The sequence below is a fragment of the Macaca mulatta genome, chromosome X (genome assembly GCF_049350105.2).
Source record: "Macaca mulatta isolate MMU2019108-1 chromosome X, T2T-MMU8v2.0, whole genome shotgun sequence".
NCBI classification, from domain to species: domain Eukaryota; kingdom Metazoa; phylum Chordata; class Mammalia; order Primates; family Cercopithecidae; genus Macaca; species Macaca mulatta.
In genome coordinates, this window is record NC_133426.1 from 157,705,736 (window position 1) to 157,731,551 (window position 25,816).

Sequence of the window (25,816 nt, forward strand, 5' to 3'; positions counted from 1 at the left end):
ATGTGTGGGAAGGAGTTTTGATTACAAAGAGGTAGCATGAGAGAAGTTTTTTGGGGTAGTGATGGAACTGTTCTGTGTCTTAATTGTGGTAGTGGCTTTATAACTCTGCACATTGTTAAAACTCATCAAGCTGGACACCAGAAGAGTGAATTTTTCTGAATGTAAATGGAAAATAAATTTTAATTAAAACTTACAGATGAGTTGGGCATGGTGGCACATGCCTGTAATCCCAGCTATTTGGGATGCCAAGGCAGGAGGATCGCTTGAGCCCAGTTCAAAAATAGCCTGGGCAGCATGGTGAGACTCTCTGTCTCAAAAACAATTACAAATGAAAAAAAAAAAAAATCTGCCTGGCTAATTTTGGATAAAAGTCTGTAGGGGAGCAAGAGTGGATTGAGCAGACCAGTTAGTAGGTTATTCCAATTTCCCATGAGAGATGTAGGGTTATAACAGAGAAAGTTGATCTGAGTGGACAGATTTGAGAGCGATAAGGAAGTAGAAAAAACAGCGTGAGGTGATTGGTTGATTGTGTGGCTGAGAAAGTAGGACTAATCTAGAATTACTCTTAGGTTTCTAGGTTGTTAACCAGAGTCAGTATTGTCATTTACTAAAATACAGAAGAGAAGAGTAGGGCCAGATTTGGGAGAAAGATAATATGTTCATTTGGGGACATAGGACATTGTGCGTGGATGTCAACGTAAAGATGGCCAGCAATGACTCAGATATCCAAGTTTGGTGCTCATAAGGAAAATATCTGCATTAGAGATGAAGATTTAGGAGCCCATTGAATTGGAAGCATTCTATCAACAAGTAACACATTTCTTTATTTGGCCCCCTGTTGCATTTAACAGTTGTTCTCTACCTCCTTTTTGAAGTTCTCTATTCTCTTGACTTGTGTGCCACTGTACCATCCTGGTTTGTCTCACTTTTTTTTTTTTTTTTTCTGAGACAGGGCCTCACTCTGTCACCAAGGGTGGAGTGCAATGGCATGATCTCGGCTTATTGCAGCCTCAACCTCCAGGGCTCAGGTGATCCTCCCACCTCAGACCCCCTGAGTAGCTGGGACTACAAGCGTGCACTGCTATGCCTGGCTAATTTTTGTATTTTTTGTAGAGATGGGGTTTCAGCCGTGCTGCCCAGGCTGGTCTTCAATCCACCTACCTCAGTCTCCCACAGTGGCAGGATTACAAACGTAAGCCACTGCACCCAGCTTTCCTCACATTTTTATGTCTTTTTTTTTTTTTCTACTTTCTTTGTGGACTCCTCTTTATCCATCCAATAAATATTTTTTCTAGAACCTACTAGGTGCAAGGTTACATACTAAGTGTTGAGGTAGCAATAGTAAGTAGGAACCAGTGCCTGCCCTCAGAATGCACAGCCTAGTGAACTCTTCCCTGGCCTTCCCTTTAAATGTTGGTATCCCCAGGCTTCTGCCTACTGCTCTTCCTGGTTTTTGTACACTGTCCTGTTGGAGCCTAGTCAAATAATTCTCCATGCTTACCCCTGCAGACTTCTCTTTAGTCTTTGATCAAGTGACCTATATTTATCCATGGAAGACTTGAACCTATGTTCAAGTAGTAGCCCAAGAAGCAGAATAGATGCATTTTAGCCCTGGCTCTGCCATTCAGTGGTTGTGTGACTTCAGTAAGTCCCTTGCTCCCTCTCTTGGCTTTGAGGTCCCATCTATACAAAAAGAGGATAGTATTCAGGCAATGTCTTTTTAAGACGGACTGTGATTCTGTTTCCTCAGGCTCTTCTCCAGATTTTTCTTCAGCTTGTTGTTACTCTCAAATTCTGTAAGCCTCACACCACCAATCATCTCAGAGGCTGAAGGGCACTTACAACTACGAAGTTGTCTCCCAGATTTCGGGCCTCTGACCCAGTGTCTAATCTGTTAACCAATGGTCTGTTAACCAGATCATTCTTTAAGGAGATGTTGAGGCTCCTTCCTTACCACTACATCGATGAGCATACCTTGAACCACTGATGCCAGCCAACCTGAAACATGCCTGCCTCTTCCTGCCTACCTGCTGCCTAAACCTATTCTGTTCCAGAGATACAAGTGTACATTGGGAAGGCAGCCCCATTCATCATCAAGGCTGATATGTCTGCTTCTCCCAGATTACAATCTGTGTCAAAACTAGCTATCCTGCCAAGGGGAAGCTTTCAGCCACCTGGATAAGGATATCTTTGGCCACTTGCTCCTCTGTCCGTGTGGTATTTAGCCTTTGTAACATCAGTTTTAATGCTCTACAAGCCATGCCTGCTTTTTCAGTAGGGATCCCAAGCAACCAAGAACTCCTCTTTTTTGGGGGGGTGGGGTGGGGGGAAATGATTATAAAGATTTATTTGCTATAGCATTATTTTTTTCCATTTTTAAATTCTTTTTTTTTATTATTATTATACTTAAAGGTATAGGATACATGTGCACAATGTGCAGGTTTGTTACATATGTATACATGTGCCATGTTGGTGTGCTGCACCCATTAACTCGTCATTTACATTAGGTATTTCTCCTAATGCTATCCCTCCCCCAGCCTCCCACCCCATGACAGGCCCTGGTGTGTGATGTTCCCCACCCTGTGTCCAAGTGTTCTCATTGTTCAGTTCCCACCTATGAGTGAGAACATGCGGTGTTTGGTTTTCTGTCCTTGTGATAGTTGCTCAGAATTCCAGAACATTTTCTGACAAAGACTTAAGATTTCCATTTTTGAGGACATCCAGCTGACTTTGTCCAGGATTTGAAGTTACCACCTCTAACAAGCTCCACCATTAATCCCTGGAGGGTAAAAATAAGGTGATTATTTTCTCATACAGGGATGAAGAAATTGGACTCATTTATTCAAGTAGTTTGGGTTCCCAACTGTGTACCACATTATCAACACTTCTCAAGGGCTTCAATTGGAAAGTACCTGCAATGCTGCCCTGTTACAAATGTATTCAGACTATCCAGTGGAGAGATGCAAGCTAATGAATACATTAACTCCCTCTTCATCAAGTTGTGCTTACTTATTCTGTTGCATTAAGCTCAGACATCAGAGAACAGATTGAACCTTGTTATCTTCCCAACTGGCAGAAATGCCTGCATCTCCCTCTTTCTGGAGGGTATAGTCCATTCTCCCAGGCTTGATGGTGCCATGAGCAGAAGCAAAGTTGCCATTCATTTGAGGCAGCACTTGCTGAAGTCATAGTACACTCTTATGCAGGTCCTAAGTGAAGACTTCTCAGTTTAACTGAGTTTCAGGACTCATTGGCCTTGGCTGCTGCTCAGTCAGCTTTTGCTTTAATTTTTTTGTTGCCAGAGAATAAACACCACAAAACCCAGTAAATTTCCCTTTGTGCCTTAGCTTCCAGAAAGCTGCCAGCCAAGGTCAATGCCCCATGCAACTCTCTAATACTCTGTCTCCACAGTAGGGAACACTCTCTGCCTTTCTTAGCCTTAATTGCCCCACTGGGCACTGTGTTTTGGCCTCTAGGTGGCCCCAGAGCATCTAAGATGAATGAGAAGAGGCTGAATAATAAATTCATAAGCATTCATAGGGTCTTCAGGAGTCTAGGTCCTACTCAAGTACATTCAAAGCAGGCTTAAAAGGGGTTGTTCCCCAGCCTTTGTGATCTGGCTTCTGTTCACTCTCCAGGCTCATTTTTCTCCAACTTCCCGTTCACTTGTGCCACTTCAGCCACATAAGTCTCGTCTTTTTCCTGTAATACTCCAAGTTCTTTCCTATCCCAGGGCCTTCATTCATGCTGTTCCATTTGCTACCCCACCGCCCTCAACCAACATTGGGTAACTCCTACTCCATCCACTAGGAGTAGGAGTTGAATATGATTTCATTAGAGATGATTTAATCTTCTCTGATCTTCCCAAACTGGATGAAGTTCCCTTCTTATTCTGTTTCATAGAACCCTATACTCTTCTTTGATAGCATCTATCACAATTTGTCATTATTTCCGTAATTTTCAGTTCTTTGGATCTCTCCTCTACTAGGCTATAAGCTCTAGGAAGTCAGCAATCATGTTTGGCTTTGTTCTCTGCTAGATTTCTAGTGCCTGGAACATACTAAAGGCTCAATACATACATAGTGAGTGAATGAACAAATGAATGACTACCCTGGAGGACAGGCAGAAATGTCAGTCTTGAAGGTAGACAACTCAAGAGAAACTGTTTGAATTTGCCACTACATTAGCCAGACACCTGAGGTGGTCAGGGCTCTTGCCATTCCTTTTCAGTCGGAAGACAGATCATAGGAAACATTCCCTATTTGAGCTCTGGCACAGAGGCCTGAAATCTAGATTCTTCTTCAAGCTCTTCTACTTATTACTTTTGTGATCCTAATCAAGCTTTTTGCCTTCTGGGACCTCAGTCTCCTCCTATGACAATACTAATTCTTATCCTGCTGTGTTAGGGTTCTCTGGAGGGACACACACACACACACACATCCATATGGAAGTTTATTAAGTATTAACTTCCACGATCACAAGGTTCCACAACAGGCTGTCTGCAAGTTGAAGAGCAAGGAGCGCCACTCTGAGTCCCAAAACTGAAGAACTTGGAGTCCAGTGTTCGAGGGATGGAAGCATCCAGCACAGGAGAAAGACGTAGGCTGGGAGGCTAAGCCAGTTTCTCCTTTTCACATTTTTCTGCCCGCATTATATTCGCTGGCAGCTGATTAGATTGCACTCACCAGATTAAGGGTGGATCTGCCTTCCTGAGCCCACTGACTCAAATGTTAATCTCTTTTGGCAACACCCTCACAGACACATCCAGGATCAATAATTTGTATCCTTCAATCCAATCAAGTTGACACTCAGTATTAACCATCACACCTGCTTATCACAAAATACTGATGTAATAAATAAGACAAGCTATATCCTGTTGCACTTTGTTAGCAGTGAAGCACTGTACATTTGTGAAGAATGGCTGCCACTATTGATGTCTCACCTGAATTGTCATTGCTATTGCCAGCAAAGGTTTCCTCAAGGCTCCCCCAAATCAAGGCGTTGTATAATGCTCTAGAACTTTCGAGTGAGCTGTTTGCTTCTTGTGGAGCCAAAAGAGGTATTCTTTGAGAAAGCACATGTATCAGCCCAATTCAGCTATCTGCAGTAGATTACAGGGTTTTTCTTTCCTGAAAAGTTAAATCACAGCAGCTCAATAGAAAAATGGGACATTTTGAGGCCACAGCTCACTGTTTCAATAGCAGTGTGCCTATAAAGAGCCGAGGGATGTCCCAGATGGACTGACAGCTCACCCTTCATATGCAGAAAGTTTGCAGTGGTCAAACTCCAAGGATGGGTCATGTCACAAGATGAGTAAGTGTTCATTTGCAAAACAGAACAGAGCCTCAAGGAGACATTCAATCCAGGAAGGGCTATACTCCACCAATCCTCAGAGTAAAGAAGGGTTTGCAACCCAGGTTTAAGGAGGCAAAAGTAAGAGAGCACCTAGCAGTTTTAAAGGAATAAAAGCACCCTTGTCCAGACACAATTCATTTCTAGGGCTTGAGAAAATTTTAGATATGTTAAGAAATACACTGTTTGGGCCAGGTGCGGTGGTTCACGCCTGTAATCCCAGCACTTTGGGAGGCCGTGGTGGGTGGATCACCTGAGGTCAGGAGTTCAAGACCAGCCTGGCCAACATGTTGAAACCCCGTCTCTATTAAAAAAAAAAAAATTAGCCAGATGTGGTGATGGGCACCTGTAATCCCAGCTACTCAGGAGGCTGAGGCAAGGAGAATTGCTTGAACCTGGGAGGCAGAAGTTGCAGTGAGCTGAGATCACACCACTGCACTCCAGTCTAGGTGACACAGAGAGACTCTATCTCAAAAAAAAAAAAAAAAATATATATATATATATATATATATGTGTGTGTGTGTGTGTGTGTGTGTCTATATTTTTTTATATATATACATACATTTTATACACACACACACACACACACACACATATATATATACACACACACACACACACACACACACACTATTTGTAACAGCAGTACCTGCTTGGCTTGTAGTGGTAATTAAATATGTGTTGAATAAAAAAGAAATTTCTTCGCAGAATCACAAAGAATGGAACTTCAAAGAAGTAAAAGTTACCGTGATTTTTCAAAAGCAGAAAGAGGAAAACTTCAGAAACTGAAGACTGCATAATTTTGAAGGCTGGTTGGACATCTGTTCCCCCCAAAATTGCTTTCAGACTGGAGGAGCATCTTTTAATGATATGCACCATAGGACTCAGCATCTGACACTGCTGTCACTATTATACCATAGGTGAAGACATATCCACCAGGCAGATCATATTTAAAGATTCTCTGCCTGGCCTCGTGGAAATAGGCTTATTCTTCTCCGGGGAGATGTCTAAGTATGAAGAAAGGTCTGGACAGTTCAAGCAGAGTGGCCGGGTAAAGATCCACGGAGTAAAGTGCCTGTGAATAATGGAAAAAGAACATTCAAATAAGCAGAGCAGAAGGCAAGAGCATAGCCAAGGTGAGCAGGAGAGATTATGCAGGATGCTTTGGAGGATAAGAGAGCAGGCCTGATGGGCAAAAATGAAGAATTTGTTTTGAGAAGAAGACTACAAGATGTTAACATTGGTAGGACAGGGTGCAGGGGCCAGATTAGGGAAGCCCAGAAAGCCTGGCTAAGAAGTTTGTGTTTTATAATTCTGGAAATGTGCAACAATTCATTGACCTATTCATTTACGTGGTCAGTATACAATTATAGAGACCCTACTTTATGCCAGACCCTGGACCTGTTCCTGGCTAGGCATGCAGAGGTAAGGAAGATGGGATCCCTGCTTTCAAGATGCTCACTGTCTTGTAAGGCAGTCCAACTCCTCGATAAACATCTGACGACAAGAATGTGCCCAGAGAGCAGGGAGGAGGGTGTGTTAGGAGATTCACTGTGCAGTTGCTGGTGTGGAGCTTGAGGGGTGAGAGTGCGTTCAGATGTGTTCAGGAAAGCGCTTCCAAACTGCCTTCCCATGGGCCAGGACTTGCTGTGTGAATGTATACCCCAGGACAATAGGGAGAATTTTTCATAATGAAAAGGTGTTCAAAACATTTTCCTATCAGATTTTAAATTTCTTACTTTCTAGATAATAAATGTTCATTGTTTTTAAAACAGCAATGATTAAATAGATAGTAGCTGGAATTCTTCTATATGCATTTACTTGGAATAACAAGAAGTTGCACCTTACATCATTCCCTCCTCAGGTTGTTTCAAGTTATGCCAGTGGGAGCCTTTTAGGGTAGGGCAGATCCAACCTTGGAAAATACACAGCACAGCAGCAGAAGCAATAAGAATGGAAGTAAAAGACAGACAGTCTAGATAAAGATGGAAGGAAAGGGAACCAAATTGCAACAGGAATCAAGCTGACTAGAACAAGCTTGTGGCTCTCCTAGCACATGTCTCCATGACACACACAGGAAAAGAAGGTACAGAGACCTGTCCAGAGAGCACCCAGCATAAGAAAGTGGGCTCATTTAAAATGGAAGGGATTCATGTGGGTATCAAAAAGAATTCCAGACTGGAGAGACAATTGACAGAAAGGCAACACAAAGAGCTCTGATCCCTCTTCCTAGTGAAACAACCATAAATGGTGAATATTACTAAGGAACACAACAATTTAAAGTCTGGAAATTCAGAGAGTATTCAACAAATGGAGAAACATTTATTCAAAAAAATTTACTAAATCTCAGTAAGAGCAGCAACCAGCTCCCTCACCTGCCCCCCAGCTTAGCTTGATGGCAGCTCTACTCATTCCAGCCACAGCTCAAACAGATCCTTATACAGCCAGTTTCCTGACTAAGGTTCTGCCCCTAACCCCAGTGGCAGACTGCCAGCATTTTTCATCCCCTCACCCAGCCCCACATTGCAGAAGCTTTGCTCCAGGAAAGAGTATCTGAGAAATCTGATTCTGTCATTATCAGAGGAGAGGAGGAAACGGGGAGGGGAAAGGAGAGAGGGAGAAACGGAGAGAGGAAGGGTGAAAGAAAATATTCAAAGAAGCAGGTTCTAAGAAAAGATCAATAAAATTGACAAATGTTTATCTAGGTAGACAAAGAAAAAAATGTGAGAAGACTCAAATTACTAAAATCATGAATGAAAGAAGGGGCATCATTGCCCATTGTAAAGAAATAAAAAGGATAATGAAGGAATACTATGAATAAGCATATACCAACAAATTAGATGATTAATTAGATAACCAAGAGGAGATAGAAAAATTCTTAGAAAGACACAAAATACCAAAACTGATAGGAAATATAAATAGGCATTAAGAAGTAAAGGGACTGAACTTAATAATTCTAGTAACCTCCCACAATGAATAGGCCAGGTCCACATGACTTCATGACTGAATTCTACCAAATGTTTAAAGGAGAATTAACACCAATCCTTCTCAAACTTCCAAAAACTAGAAGAGGAGAGAACACTTCCTAACACATTCTATGAAGCCAGTATTACCCTGATACCAAAACCAGACAAAATCATCACAAGAAAATAAAACTATACATCAAAATTCCTAATTAATATTGACACAAAAATGCTCAACAAAACGATAGCAAACCAAATCTGCCAACATATTATAAGGTTTATATAACATGACAAGTGGAATTTAGTCCAGAATTTGCAATGATTATATATATATATATATATATGGGTGTGTGTGTGTGTGTGTGTTGTGTGTGTATATATTGCCTACACTACCCTGACTTTACCTGTAGAGTATTTTGCAGACTTTTTTTTAGTCAATTATTATGAAAAACACTGTGATTTAGGAGCCAAATAACCACAGTCGACCTGGGACCAAATCCTGCTTCCAGTTGCCTGTTTTCATAAGGTTTTAATGGGACACATGGAACATAGCCACGCTTGATATTTACACATTGTTTATGGATGCTTTTGTGCTTTGATGGCAGAGTTGAGTAGTTGTGACAGAGACGATTTAATGTAGCTTGTGAAGTCTAAAATATTTACTATCTGGCCCTTTACAGAAAATATTTGCCAAGCTGATATTTTCCAGATGAGAAAAGTAAATATCCAAGTTCAATATCTTGTCCAACTTCATACTACTATGAATGTGGTAGGGTTGAGAAATGGATGCAAGTCACCTGGTTTTAAGGCCAGTGCTTATAACATATATCATACTACCTCATTATCTGATAGGACTGTTATCATCCCATCACTCCCAACAATGGTCCTCAGGCTTTAATATTTCCTTTCCAAGATACTGGCATTTTTTTCACTTTTTAAATGATAAAAATATTAAAAGGTATCTATTTACCTCTGAATACTTTAGATACATTTCATAGACTTGATATTCACTGTATTGCTTTTCATTATTTTATAGTCTAATATTTCATTTATTGCCTCTTTGATCTGTTGTTTGTGAGAAGTTTTTACTTCTTCAATTTTGAGGTGGTTGCAATTATTTTTTTAATTAAAATATAAGTTAGGTAACATTTTATTTTCCAGTATGAATAGATAGTTTTCCATGCATGCAGATTAAAGAATACTTTTCGTATTATATTGTAAACCAAAAAGTATCTGAGACAGGTCTCAATCAATTTAGAAGTTTATTTTACCAAGGTTAAGGAACCACCTGGGTGATATGTCTGTGCCTTTCTCCAAATATTATTTTGAGGGCTTCAGTATTTAATGGGGAAAAGCAGGCTGGAGGGGAAAGAGGTAGGGTATGGTCACATTACTGAATCCACATATTGCAAGAGAAAAGGAGCAGTTAGGGGAATGGTCAATTATGTATTCATCTCATACTCTGTAAATCAGCACTTTACATAAGATAAAGTGAACCTAGAGTAGCTACCTGTGGAGATATTTAACCTTTGATCTGTAGCTATTTGCTTAGGAACGAAAAGAAAGGCAGCTTCTTGCATTACTCAGCTTTCAGCTTAATTTTTTCCCTTTTGGCATAGTGAATTGGGGTCCCAAGTTTTTATTTTCTTTTTATATTTCTCTCCCGTTTTCTTCTTAAAATCTTTCAGACAAAGCATTTTAGAAAAAAATGAGTCTGTGGTCTTGGGTTTTGTCTGCTCTCTCGTGGCTAGGACAGTTTATTTTTAGACAAATAGGTCCCACGTTGTTAGGAAAGCTCATTTTTTAGCAGATTATGAAGTCTCAAGTCCTACAAAAAAAAAGTGAGGAGAGGAAAAGATAAGGGAAGCAACAATCAAATAAAAAAGAACAATCCTGGAAAATGACTATAGGTCATATTGCTCTGAAGTCCATACATCAGTAGGCAGGTATGAAAGTGGTTTATATACATAAATAGGTTATTGTTATTTTATTCCGAAGTTTAAGTTGTCTAGCTTCAGTTTACAGGGATTTAGGAAAAGCACAGCTTAATTTTTAGTGATTTCAAATCAGGACAAATGTGAGAAAAAAAGGAAAAGAAAGAAGGGAAAAAATGAAAATGTTATTTGAGACTTGCAGTCAGGAAAAATTTTAGAATTCAGTCCAAATAGTAGACAATAATAAAAATTGAAAAACATTAAGCAAGACTAGAATCATAAACAAGTATACTATAGTTTATTTTGAAACATAATTTTTCTCTCTCCAATTCCTCAATTTTACTAAAGACAAAATCATAGTAATATCGGTTTATTTGTAAAATAAGTTTTAGTCCTATTAGACTTGGCTTGATTATTTGCATGAAGTGCAGCAAGAATAATCATCTTCTATACAGCCACTCTCACTCTCTTCTTTTTAGTTGGTCTTGCTTGAACGTTTTTCATAAGGAGTCTAAGATTAGGCCTTTTTAAGAGCCTTAAGCCAGGCCAAGGATTTATCTGTGCTTGCAAATACCTGTGTGAATTGCGTGAATTCCTCTCTTTTCCAGGTCCCAAGACAACTTGGGGTTCCTGGGCCTATCAGAAAGTGATCCCTTTTACTTACTACAGGTCAGGACGCTAGAAAGGACAAGATATGGGACTAGTTTTTCCAAGGGGCCTTTTATTGGCTCCATAGGTCAGGTCAGCTTCATTTTCTCAAGCCAGTCTGAAAATGTCATTCCAGTCAAAGCCTTGGTAAAATAACCAGTGTATCCAGTTATGCCTGTCATAAAAGAAAACAGATTCTTATTCAACTTGTGCAAATAACTATATTGTCATAAATTAAGAATACTCACAAAATAGTTTGCACATTTTGGAGAAATTGAGAAAAGGGGAATATGTTTTAAATTTTGCTCAGAAGGGTATAATTGACTCAGTTGTTAAAAGCTGTAAATAGCTTAAAAGAGGAGAAAGTTTTCTTGACTCTGAAAAACAAAACAAAATGAATCAGCAAATGTTTTAAACAAAAAGTCATAAAAGATTATTTCAGTCTTCTATTAGTTCAGTCCATGCAAATAACTCCCATCCTGCTCAATACTGGATCAGTAAACCTCATGAATATATCAGTTCTCCTTGAGAGTCCTGGAAGATTTTCTCTCTATTCCAATGGCTCAATCTCTAAAGTTATCAGAAACCTATATTTAAGAGTTCTCCTCAGAGTTCTATAGCTGATTATAAACCACTCTATAAAAGGATCAAAATAAAACAATTCTGGATGACAAAAGTCCTAGGACAGCCATGGTTTTTTTTGTTTTGTTTTGTTTTTGTTTTTTTGAGACAGAGTCTCGCTCTGTCGCCCAGGCTGGAGTGCAGTGGAGCGATCTCGGCTCACTGCAAGCTCCGCCTCCCGGGTTCACGCCATTCTCCTGCCTCAGCCTCCTGAGTAGCTGGGACTACAGGCGCCCGCCACGGCGCCCGGCTAATTTTTTGTATTTTTAGTAGAGACGGGGTTTCACCGTGGTCTCGATCTCCTGACCTTGTGATCCGCCCGCCTCGGCCTCCCAAAGTGCTGGGATTACAGGCGTGAGCCACTGCACCCGGCTTAACAGCCATGGTTAAAGACACAATTGACAAAGAAATTTGGATACTTCTGTGGCATAAAACAATTTTACATAATAATCATAATTATTACTGATAACATATACTAAGACATCAAAATCACAGGAATTTCATATAATTATGGAACAAATAACTAATAGCACATTTATATAAATACAATGCAAAGAAGATTAGACAGCATTTCATATTTGACAATGCTTCCTGTATAATTTTATTATACCAAATAAGCTGAATATGTCTCTTTTGGACTTCAGGGGACCTAATATCAAAAAATTGATGACTGAATTTGGAATTTGGTTTTGGAAAGCATCAAATATAGAAAGTTTAAAACATTTGATATCACGAAATAGGATCACAGGTGATTGTTTAAAAAAAAAAAAGTCATTCATGCAGCCATAGTAATAACAAAAAGATTTTAGGCCAGGCACGATGGCTCATGCCTCTAATCGCAGCAGTTTGGGAGGCTGAAGCAGGCCTTGAGGTCAGGAGTTTGAGACCAGCCTGGCCAACATGGTGAAACTCTGTCTCTACTAAAAATATAAAAATTAGGAAGGTGTGGTGGTGCATGCCTGTAATCCCAGCTACTCAGGAGGCTGAGGCAGAATAATCACTTGAACCAAGAAGGTGGAGGTTGCAGTGAGCCGAGATTGTGCCACTGCATTCCAGCCTGGGTGACAGAGACTCCATCTCAAAAAAAAAAAAAAAAAAGGAAAAATTTTATTCTTTGGAAGAGGAAACTTACTTTCCCGAACAATAAGCCCTAATAAAGAGCATGAGGTCAATTAAATCTGTCTCTCAAATCTTATAAACAAATCTATTAGATTTTAATCATTTTGAACATAGGATATCATTTCTATAAACCGTCTTATAATCTTTTATATATATTTTTAAAACCTGGGTTAATACTCCAAGAAAACTTTGTTAATCTGACACAGGGGCCTAGATACTGGTCTTGCATCAGTGTGCCTTTGACATTCGTAATTCGTTTATAGAGAAACTTAACTTATTTTATCTTTCAAAATTGGCCCTTAAAATCTCACACACTCATGTCTTCTGTGATCGTCCCTGGGCCTTGAGGAGTTGAATAGCTTTAATTTCTCGCCCTGTGTCTCAGGAAGACAGATTATTTTAATCTGTACCTGAAGATGAGGCTTTAATTGCTGTTAGTGTTTAAGATTTAGCAGGTCTTGGTGTTCTTTTTAGACCCAGGAGACAAAGCCCTGTTACTCAATGTCACAAGTACTTCAAAAGCACATACAGGAAGATACAAGGATATAATAACTTTAACTTTTAATCTCAGTTTTCCTAAGTGACTGAAATCTTAATAACAATGACATAGGAATTATTTTAATAAAATGTAAAATCTGTTTGTTAGTCCAGTTACCAAAAGCAAAATAAAGACTTTCTGCAGCATGGTTGCTTTTCCCTACAGTGAGTCCATTTAGATAACCTGCAGTCAAAACTAAGAAAACAGTACTTGAGTTAGTTAGTGTTAAATCAAGTTTAGCCTAAAGCTGCCTCCTTACATATTTTAAGTTCAGCCTAAAGGTTTTTCTGTACTTTGTGAACTATAACAAGTGAAGGTATAAACAGACTGTAGTCTACACTTATGCAGTCACCGAATTTTGGCCAATGAAATGTAGCCAACTGTTCAAACCATGTTCAAATAAGGCAAATGCCAACTTATAACCAATCCAGTTGTTTCTGTACCATGTTTCCATTTTCTGTATGTCACTTTCCTTTTTCTGTCCATAAGTCTTCTTCCACCACGTGGCTGCACTGGAGTCTCTGAGCCTACTTTGGCTTGGAAGACTGCCCGATTTGTGAATCATTCATTGCTCAATTAAACTCCTATAAATTTAATCTGGCTGAAGGTTTTATTTTATTGGATGACGTCAGAAGTGGAATCCAAAGTAGAGCTTCTAATGGCCACCAGTAGTGCCGACTGACCGAGTGAGATGCCCGCTGGACCCATTGTGTCAATTGAACTCTCAGAGCAGCTGAGGATTGTGGTAAGTTCTCTCTGGAGTTCTGAAGCTCCACTGATTTGTGTTTTGAGCTCTCCAAGTCTCTTTGAGCAAATTTCTGATCTAAACTGGGTTTGGAAGTTGCAACAAAAACTGGTCTGAGTCTGGGATCACATTGGATCTGGTTAGAGGCCTCTTACATCTGACTGGGTCAGAAGGAAACTGGAAGTAAATGGCAATAATGCAGGGGGTGTAAAATTTGGCTTTTGGACATTCACAGGGATTTTTGTGTTCTACCCCTTTGTTTCATTTTTCTTATGCACTTAAGTAGGAGAAACTTATTGGCTACATTGATCAAGGGACCCTGAGAGCAAAGCCAATATGTGAGGCAAAAATGGGATCCTTAATTTCTAAAGAACTGAGTTTCTTATGGCTTATACATGCCTAAGTGTTATGCCCCGGAAGCAGCAAAGTCTTACAGAAATGGCAAAATCTTACTAAAGATAGCTTACAGTGGAACATTCCAAATGAACAACACTGCACTAAAACACATTTAAAAATGAAAGCTATTGATGCCTATTCATATCCAGAAGCTTCTAAAAATTTCAGTTTTTTAAATTTAAAGTCTTTACAAACGGCAAATAAAAAGCTCAAGCGACTGATTTAAAAAACATTAAATCTGCTAAACTTTTAGCTTATTTACTATCCCAATCCAAAGGAAATAGATAGAAGCACCAATTGGCAAATGTTGGGTAAGTAACGGGGTACATTTTACCTGGGCAAAGGATGGGATTGGGTTAAAGGCCCTCCCCTCAGTAAAGTCCATCTTGGTTAAAAATGGATTTGGCACTATGGGATGTTAACTGTTATTCTCTTACGATAAATCTACCTTGCACTATTTGCTGATGGCTGCGGGTGACAGGATCAGGCATGTACAGGATCACAGAACACAGGGAACTTTTTCCTCCCTAAGGGGAGAAACTAGAGAGCTGATCGGATTTCTGGAAAAGATCCTTTGCGACTGACAAGTGGCTGCCTGGAGTTTTGATTAAGTGTTGTTGCAGTGGGTGGGTCTTTCTGGCCTCCCTGAGCTCCTCACCTTTCCCACCCTGCTGCAGGCAATCCTATTCTAACTTCCCTTTCCTCTCTGTGCAAATTGATAATAGAGATGGTAAAAATCACTATCTCTTGCAAAGTTTTAATTAATGAGAATAATGATTCATGAGGTTAGTCTTAAGCTGTACCAAATCTGGGATCCTTTGTGCTACAAATTTACTTTTCTATATTATTCTATCATAAAGAGGAGTATCTCAGGATAGAACACAGACTTACGACCCCATAAGCCTGCTGTTCAAGATGAACCAGCAAGCTGATCAGTAACAAAACTGGATGAGGTTTTCATCTTGTCTTGTTTTATGTCCTTAGGAGCCTTGTAACCATGTGGCTGTGCTTTCTCTTGGTCTCCACCATCCAGGCAACAGGAATTTTAAGGTTTATATCATAGTTAGCTCTAAAAATTATCTTGAGCAGTTAAAAGTCATTGCAAGCTCAAAACTGACTGCTCTAGACTCCTTCTGGGAAAAGCAATGGAAACTGCCCAGTGCTGTAGCTTAGTAGCTAGCTTTGTCTTTTCACAATGGCAGCCCAGGTTCAATCGTGGTTTAGGGAATGAGTACTTTCTGACTGATATCTGTGTGACCTTTACCATTTGTTGATTCTCTTCCCCTCTATGTACAACTTCTGGCTTCCCTTCTTGAATTCTCCTTTCTCTGAGGAAGGGAGATTACCTTTGGTAAAGTTCAAAAGCCAGAAATATTGGCCATTTGGCCTGGCTAAAGTTGGGTAATAAGAGATTTAAAAGGACATTTTTCTTAAGTTCTATGGTTAAAAGTCAGCATAATTAAAAGTGGATATTCAAACTCTAACAGCCTGGGACTCTGGGAAAAAACAGAGGAGGCACCACCGACCTCCTTTTGGGAAAAAAACTCTGTTTTCTTCATGGAACCCCAGAAATTGAAGGTGTATAGATCCCTCTCAAAATCTAAGGCTCTGTTCTGTTTTACATTGTGTTATCTGACATTTTTTACTTTTGGGGTATATCAGAAATTACTTTGCATGATGGGAGAGCTTTTAGCCTTGGTGCATAATAACTAGGCAGGAAATACCCTTTAAGGGCTGGCTAATGGCAGTTATGGAGGGATACTTGGTTCTTTGCATACTGGAATCAAAGAAGTATGCTCTTGGACAACTGGAAGGTAGGGAAAAATCCCCCTCCCAACTGAGAGGTGAGATTCCCATGGGGGATGGGCTGATTACAAAATGGGCTGATTGGATTTGGGTTGCCTTGCAATAAAATGCATTGTAAAAGCATCACACTGTCTTCTTCCATAGCATTTCTCACATTTTGGGGATTCAGGATGTGATTTAAAAATGGGATCCTTAATTTTAGGAATCTGTTTCTTCCTTCCAGGTGTGCCTGCTTATTAGACCTTAGAAACTGCATGTTTTCCTAGCCCTGCTCCTCAAAGAAATCCAGCCCAGAAGCCAGTAATCCAATTAAGAAACTTAAAAATTGCCAAATGAAAAATATTAGAACTGTTGGATCCTCTGTGTATTTATATATGTTGTGTGTGTAATTTTTACATAAAAGAGCTCTAATTAATTGGCTTAAAATAAGTGCTTAAATTGAATACATTGTCAGAGAAATTAAAACTAATGCCATCTAGTTCAAGTAAATTTAGTAATCTTTCATAAATAAAAACCGTTTTAAAGATTATTGGTAAAATAAAAATGTCTTAAAAATAAAGATATTTGGTCTAAATTAGGCAGGTCAGCTATTAGGTTTGCTAAATTCTTTAAGGTAATAATCTGCTTCTTTGACTTTTAAAAATTGTTCAACTTGCCTGCTTTGGAGCCATTAGATTCTGGGTAAGGCCTGGTGACATGTGTTGTTAGTCAAGTCCCCTGGCTATGCAGAAAGAGTCAGACTTTATCTGCACTTCTCTCTGGTGTCCTAGGCTCCACACCTAGTACATAATTAAAATCACTACCACGTTTTTCACCAAAAATAAAAATTAATAAGAGTTAACATTGTAACATGTAATTGAGACTACTGATCAGTTTTTACATGCAAGGTGTGTGAGGAAAGTGAAATGTGCTTTTACTAAAAAATTCTAAGAAGGCGTAGGAATGTAAATTTTTGCCTGGTTTAGAGGGTTAAAGGATTGTTTTAAATTAGATGGGATAAAGCTGAAGGTTTGAGCAAGTCGTGGAAGAGCTGTGAAAAGTTAATCTTGTAAAAAAAATTCTGTGTATGAACATATTGGCTAAATATAAAGGGGCATTATTCAGTTTTTCTGTAAGTTGAACATTGAAATAAAAGCACAATACGGTTTTCTTAGAGCACTGATCTGCTCTTTAACAAACATTTGTAAAGGGTTATAAAAGGTTTATGAGAATCACCTTATGGTCAAACTGATTAACAGTGGATAAATATGTCTATAAGGTTTTGTTAAAGATTAAGATAGACATTAATAGTTCACTAATGCAAGGGTGAAATTTGGCTTTCTCTCTTGAATAAGATTTTCAGGTAATATTAAAGGATAATGAAATATTTCTGTTTGCCTTTTGAATAAACTACAGGAAAAAGAAAGGAAAGACAAGAGACAGAATGTTTGGAAAGCAAAGTCTTCCCTCTATAAATGAGTACAGGTTTTTGCCTTTAAAAAATTTTTAAGTCATCATTTTGGCTAAATGAATGCCTTATGTTGACATGGAATTCTATTTTATAATATCAAATGTTTTAAACCTTTAACATATTTGACAGGTTTCCCAAAATCAAATTCCAGCTTCAAAATTATCTTTTCTGACCTTTAATTTTGGGATGCTACAAAGGGTCCCTGAAGCATCCAAAAGAGAGGTAAACAGGATTATTTGGCCTGTTAAGTTACATGGGAAGCATTGCCAAAATAAAAAAAAAAAATAATGTTTAACCTTTTAACCTTCTTCAGAGTTGGCAGAGAAAGAGACAGTCTTGCCCTGCCACCGAGGTTAGAGTGCAGTGGTGTGATTTCAGCTCATTGCAACCTCCACCTCCTGGGTTCAAGTGATTCTTGTGCCTCAGCCTCCGGAGTAGCTGGGATTACAGGTGTGCGCCACCACGCCCAGCTATTTTTTTTTTTTTTTTTTTTTTTTTTAGTAGAGATGGGATTTCACCATGCTGGCCAGGCTGGTCTCAAACTCCCAGCCTCAGGTGATCTGCCTGCTTCAGCCTCCTAAAGTGCTGCGATTACAGGTGTGAGTCACTATGCCCAGCCAGGTTATGTTTTAGTGAATGATATTAATATGTGTTCCAAAAGTGTATGGGATTTCTAGAATTCAAATATGTCCAAGGATATGCTATCAATCATAATTAGAGTTATATGTTATTGTAGACCACAGAAATAACCAAATTTCCTTGTCAATTGTGTCTTTAACTATGACTATTTAAAGCCATTTCCACAGCTAATTGTTTAATGCTGATACAGTTTCTGAAAACTTCACAAGCATGCAAAATCCTAGAATACGGTGTCTTTTAGGAAGTTCAGGAAAGGATGGAAACGACCCTGAAAAGCACTCTTGAATATAGGTTTTCGGTAACTTTAGAATCATATCATTTGGACTGGTTAAGAATTCCTGGAACTGGGTTCCAAGATGGTCGAATAGGAACAGCTCCAGTCTATAGCTCCCAGCATGAGCAACACAGAAGACGGGTGATTTCTGCATTTCCAACTGAGGTACCGGGTTCATCTCACTGGGGCTTGTCGGACAGTGGGTGCAGTCCACGGATGATGTTTGAACCCATCACAAAGAAGCTAAAATCCTTGAAAAAAGATTAGATGAATGTCTAACTAGAATAAACAGCATAGAGAAGACCTTAAATGACCTGATGGAGCTGAAAACCATGGCTCGAGAACTATGAGAACTACGTGATGCATGCATAAGCTTCAGTAGCCGATTCAATCAAGTGGAAGAAAGGGTATCAGTGATTGAAGATCAAATTAATGAAATGAAGTGAGAAGAGAAGTTTAGAGAAAAAAGAGTGAAAAGAAATGAACAAAGCCTCCAAGAAATATGGGACTATGGGAAAAGACCAAATCTACATCTGATTGGTATACCTGAAAGTGATGGGGAGAATGGAACCAAGTTGGAAAACACTCTTCAGGTTATTATCCAGGAGAACTTCCCCAACCTAGCAAGGCAGGCCAACATTCAAATTCAGGAAATACAGAGAATGCCACAAAGATACTCCTCAAGAAGAGCAACTCCAAGACACATAATTGTCAGATTCACCAAAGTTGAAATGAAGGAAAAAATGTTAAGGGCAGCCAGAGAAAAAGATCAGGTTACCCACAAAGGGAAGCCCATCAGACTAACAGCGGATCTCTCTGCAGCAACTCTACAAGCCAGAAGAGAGTGGGGGCCAATATTCAACATGCTTAAAGAAAAGAATTTTCAACCCAGAATTTCCTATCCAGCCAAACTATGCCTCATAAGTAAAGGAGAAATAAAATCCTTTACAGATAAGCAAATGCTGAGAGATTTTGTCACCACCAGGCCTGCCTTACAAGAGCTCCTGAAGGAAACACTAAACATAGAAAGTAGCAACCGGTACCAAACACTACAAACACATGCCAAATTGTAAAGACCACCGATGCTAGGAAGAAACTTCATCAACTAATGAGCAAAATAACCAGCTAACGTCATAATGATAGGATCAAATCCACACATAACAATATTAACCTTAAATGTAAATGGGTTAAATGCCCCAATTAAATGACACAGACTGGCAAATTGGATAGAGTCAAGACCCATCAGTGTGCTGTATTCAGGAGACCCATCCCACATGCAGAGACACACATAGGCTCAAACTAAAGGGATGGAGGAAGATCTACCAAGTACATGGGAAACAAAAGCAAGCAGGGGTTGCAATCCTAGTCTCCGATAAAACAGACTTTAAACCAACAAAGATCAAAAGAGACAAAGAAGGCCATTATATAATGCTAAAGGGATCAATTCAACAAGAAGAGCTAATTATCCTAAATATATGTGCACCCAATACAGGAGTGCCCAGATTCGTAAAGCAAGTCCTTAGAGACCTACAAAGAGACTTAGACTCCCACACAATAATAATGGGAGACTTTAACACCCCACTGTCAACATTAGACAGATCAACGAGACAGAAAGTTAGCAAGGATATCCAGGAATTGAAATCAGTTCTGCATCAAGTGGACCTAATAAACTTCTACAGAACTCTCCACCCCAAATCAACAGAATATGCATTCTTCTCAGCACCACATCACACTTATTCCAAAATTGACCACATAATTGGAAGTAAAGCACTCCTCAGCAAATGTAAAATAATAGAAATTATAACAAACTGTCTCTCAGACCACAGTGCAATCAAACTAGAACTCAGGATTAAGAAACTCACTCAAAACCGCCCAAATACATGGAAACTGAACAACCTGCTCCTGAATGACTACTGGGTACATAACGAACTGAAGGCAGAAATAAACATGTTCTTTGAAACCAATGAAAACAAAGACATAACATACCAGTACCTCTGGGACACATTTGAAGTAATGTGTAGAGGGAAATTTATAGCACTAAATGCCCACAAGAGAAAGCAGGAAAGATCTCAAATTGATACCCTAACATCACAATTAAAAGAACTAGAGAAGCAAGAGCAAACACATTCAAAAGCTAGCAGAAGGCAAGAAATAACTGAGATCTGAGCAGAACTGAAGGAGATAGAGACACAAAAAAACCTCCAAAAAATCAATGAATCCAGGAGCTGGTTTTTTGAAAAGATCAACAAAATTGATAGACTGCTAGCAAGACTAATAAAGAAGAAAAGAAAGAAGAATCAAATAGACTCAATAAAAAATGATAAAGAGGATATCACCACTGATCCCACATAAATACAAACTACCATCAGAGAATACTAATAAACACCTCTATGCAAACAAACTAGGAAATCTAGAAGAAATGGATAAATTCCTGGACACATACATCTTCCCGAGACTAAACCAGGAAGAAGTTGAATCCCTGAATAGACCAATAACAGGCTCTGAAATTGAGGCAATAATTAATAGCCTACCAACCAAAAAAGTCCAGGACCAGATGGATTCACAGTTGAATTCTACTAGAGGTAAAAAGAGGAGCTGGTACCATTCCTTCTGAAACTAATCTGATCAATGGAAAAAGAGGGAATACTCCGTAACTCATTTTATGAGGCCAGCATCTTCCTTATACCAAAGCCTGGCAGAGACACAACAAAAAAAGAGAATTTCAGATCAATATCCCTGATGAACATTGATGCAAAAATCCTCAATAAAATACTGGCAAACCGAATCCAGCAGCACATCAAAAAGCTTATTCACCACGATCAAGTTGGCTTCATCCCTGGGATGCAAGGCTGGTTCAACATACACAAATCAACAAACATAATACATCATATAAACAGAATCAAAGACAAAAACCACATGATTATCTCAATAGATGCAGAAAAGGCCTTCAACAAAATTCAACAGCCCTTCATGCTAAAAACTCTCAATAAACTAGGTATTTATGGGATGTATCTCAAAATAATAAGAACTATTTATGACAAACCCACAGCCAATATCATACTGAATGGGCAAAAACTGGAAGCATTTCCTTTGAAAACTGGCACAACACAGGAATGCCCTCTCTCACCACTCCTATTCAACATAGTGTTGGAATTTCTGGCCAGCGCAATCAGGCAGGAGAAAGAAATAAAGAGCATTCAATTAGGAAAAGAGGAAGTCAAATTGTCCCTGTTTGCAGATGACATGATTGTATATTTAGAAAACCCCATTGTCTCAGCCCCAAATCTCCTTAAGCTGATAAGCAACTTCAGCAAAGTCTCAGGATACAAAATCAAGGTGCAAAAATTGCAAGCATTCCTATACACCAATAATAGACAAACAGAAAACCAAATCATGAGTGAACTCCCATTCACAATTGCTTCAAAGAGAATAAAATACCTAGGAATCCAACTTACAAGGGATGTGAAGGACCTCTTCGAGGAGAACTACAAACCACTGCTCAACAAAATAAAAGAGGACACAAACAAATGGAAGAACATTCCATGTTCATGGATAGGAAGAATCAACATTGTGAAAATGGCCAAGGCAATTTATAGAATCAATGTCATCCCCATCAAGCTACCCATGACTTTCTTCACAGAATTGGAAAAAACTACTTTAAAGTTCATATGGAACAAAAAATGAGCCCACTTTGCCAAGAAAATCCAAAGCCAAAAGAACAAAGCTGGAGGCATCACACTACCTGACTTCAAACTATACTACAAGGCTACAGTAACCAAAACAGCATGGTACTGGTATGAAAACAGAGATATAGACCAATGGTACAGAAGAGAGCCCTCAGAAATAATACCACACATCTACAACCATCTGATCTTTGACAAACCTGACAAAAACAAGAAATGGGGAAAGGATTCCCTATTTAAGAAATGGTGCTGGGAAAATTGGCTAGCCATATGTAGAAAGCTGAAACTGGATCCCTTCCTTATACCTTATACAAAAATTAATTCTAGATGGATTAAAGACTTAAATGTTAGACCTAAAACCATAAAAACCCTGGAAGAAAACCTAGGCAATACCATTCAGGACATAGGCATGGGCAAGGTCTTCATGACTAAAACAGCAAAAGCAATGACAACAAAAGCCAAAATAGACAAATGGCATCTAATTAAACTAAGGAGCTTCTGCACAGCAAAAGAAACTACCATCAGAGTGAACAGACAACCTACAGAATGGGAGAAAATTTTTTACAATCTACTCATCTGTCAAAGGGCTAATATCCAGAATCTACAAAGAACTTAAACAAATTTACAAGAAAAAATCAAACAACCCCATCAAAAAGTGGGCAAAGGATATGAACAGACACTTCTCAAAAGAAGACATTTATGCAGGCAACAAACACATGAAAAAGCTCATCATCACTGACCATCAGAGAAATGCAAATCAAAACCACAATGAGATACCATCTCACACCAGTTAGAATGGTGATCATTAAAAAGTCAGGAAACAACAGGTGCTGGAGAGGATATGGAGAAATAGGAACATTTTTACACTGTTGGTGGGACTGTAAACTAGTTCAACCATTGTGGAAGACAGTGTGGTGATTCCTCAAGGATCTAGAACTAGAAATACCATTTCACCCAGCCATCCCATTACTGGGTATATACCTAAAGGATTATAAATCATGCTGCTATAAAGACACATGTAACACGTATGTTTTATGCACAATAGCAAAGACTTGGAACCAACCCAAATGTCCATCAGTGATAGACTGGATTAAGAAAATGTGGTACATATACACCATGGAATACTATGCAGCCATAAAAAAAGATGAGTTCATGTCCTTTGTAGGGACATGGATGAAGCTGGAAAACATCATTCTGAGCTAACTATCGCAAGTACAGAAAACCAAATACCACATGTTCTCACTCATAGGTGGGAATTGAACAATGAGAACACTTGGGTACAGGAAGGGGAACATCACACACCGGGGCCTGTCGTGGGGTTGGGGGATGGGGAGGGATAGCATTAGGAGATATACCTAATGTAAATGACGAGTTAATGGGTGCAGCACACCAACATGGCACATGTATACATATGTAACAAACCTGCACATTGTGCACATGTACCCTAGAACTTAAAGTATAATTTAAAAAAAAGAAGTTTAAAATTTTAAAACTAAATTAAAAAAAAAAAAAATTCCTGGGACTTTAATGAAAAGACTGACTGGTGGCCGGGCGCGGTGGCTCACGCCTGTAATCCCAGCGCTTTGGGAGGCCGAGGTGGGCGGATCACAAGGTCAGGAGATCGAGACCACGGTGAAACCCCGTCTCTACTAAAAATACAAAAAAAGAATTAGCCGGGCGCGGTTGTGGGCGCCTGTAGTCCCAGCTACTCGGGAGGCTGAGGCAGGAGAATGGCGTGAACCCGGGAGGCGGAGCTTGCAGTGAGCCGAGATCGCGCCACTGCACTCCAGCCTGGGCGACAGAGCGAGACTCCGTCTCAAAAAAAAAAAAAAAAAAAAAAAAAAAGAAAAGACTGACTGGTTTATACAACTGCTAACCGAAGTAAAACAAAAATTAATTGCATACCAAGAAAATACTTTGCCAGATTTTCATGCTAAATCAGCCAGTATTAAAATTGTTTAGATAGCCAGGCACGGTGGCTCACGCCTGCAATCCCAGCACTTTGGGAGGTCGAGGCGGGTGGATCATGAGGTCAGGAGATCGAGACCATCCTGGCTAACACGGTGAAACCCTGTCTCTACTAATAATACCAAAAAAAAAAAATCAGCCGGGCGTGGTGGCGAGTGCCTGTAGTCCCAGCTACTCAGGAGGCTGAGGCAGGAGAATGGTGTGAACCCGGGAGGTGGAGCTTGCAGTGAGCCGAGGTCGTGCCACTGCGTGAGACTCCGTCTCAAAAAAACAAAATTGTTTAGATATACAATTTGATTGAACTCCATGGTCTAAGTCATATTACCTGTGACAACCCATCAGTTATCAGTGCTATGCACCTAAATTGGAAAAACAACTGGTATTCAAGAGGACATAAGTCCAGTGGTAAGCATGAACTCATGGAGAACCATGACAGTTACATTGTCCTTCCAGGGTCCTTAAAGCTTTTGTTACTGAAAGTTCTGCACTTCATGACTCATCATGAAAAAGATAAAATGATCCAAATTAAATATATATTGATGTGGTGACTTCTATATTGCTAAAATAGTTTATGACTATAAACTAAATGTTTGGTTTGTCAAACCCATATTCCTGGAAAGAGGATCAAAGCTTCAGATAGATTCAGCAACCTGATGGGCCATTTAAACATTTACAGAGGGATTTCATTCAATTGTCATTTTCAATGCATGTTTTCTAGTTGTTTAATGCAAGAGGTCTGATGTTATAACAGTAGATTATTATGCCACAGTGTATTTTCACCAGGTAAAGAAAGCTTTTTATGGTTCACTGATGGAGGACCATCAACCCTTTCACAGTCTAGAACCAGAAGACTGGATCTTCTGAGAACATCAGAGAAAGACTGCCCTTGCCATCCACACTACAGCAAAACTTTGGTACCTTGAACTTTGGATTCATACTCTCACAACTGAGAAGGTTCCCTCCACACTCTTGGAACTTCACATCCATTGGAACCCTTAAGGTAAAACTAACCAAGGTGGTTTCTCCCCAGAAGATGGCATCCTTGATGTGAACTCCTTTTCCCAAGATCCCAGATAACAACTTCTCTATTATTATGAGACTCTTACCTTTGAATACTTTTTCCCTTGCTTAATAAGTCTCTATGAACAATAGAAGTGAAAAGGGGTCTGTCGTGTGCATTTATGGACTATACTTTTATTTGTGAAGGATTTTGCAGCCAGTCTTATACATGGATAAATTTAGACCTTAATAGATGGAAGATGAAGGCCCAATGTGGGTAAGAAATTTTAATGGTACATATGTTGCCTCATAATCAGTCAGAAACAGAACATTGGTTCACTCGTCTTAACCCACATCATGGGTTGAAGAGAGCATTGCCAGGAAACCTTCAATACTCTAGAAGGGCATCATTTGTTAGGTCCTTTATACCATGGTTTGGAGTAAAAGAGGCAATGATTAAAAATGTATCCCTCATGATAGGCTCTATAGCAGATTCTATGGTAAAGACCATGGTTACACAGCAGACTTTACATTCTCTTGTGAAAGTTATGCTAGATAATAGAATTGCTCTAGATTACTTACTGGCTAAACAGAAGTATCTGTACAGCTGCTGGCACTTATGGCCTACAGAGAAAACATTGGTATTATAGAGATTCAGTTGCAGGGGATTAACGAAAAGAC

At 39.3% G+C, this 25,816-nt stretch overlaps 1 long non-coding RNA gene across 1 annotated transcript in view; it reads right to left on the minus strand.

Annotated features, from left to right (window-relative positions):
• Positions 1–9,560: 9,560 nt before the first annotated feature.
• Positions 9,561–25,816, minus strand: part of LOC144338477 (uncharacterized) — a 70,734-nt gene continuing 54,478 nt past the window's right edge. Inside the window, exon 3 of the long non-coding RNA XR_013412690.1 lies at positions 9,561–10,143. This is a non-coding gene — a long non-coding RNA (uncharacterized LOC144338477). The remainder of the gene's footprint in view (positions 10,144–25,816) is intronic.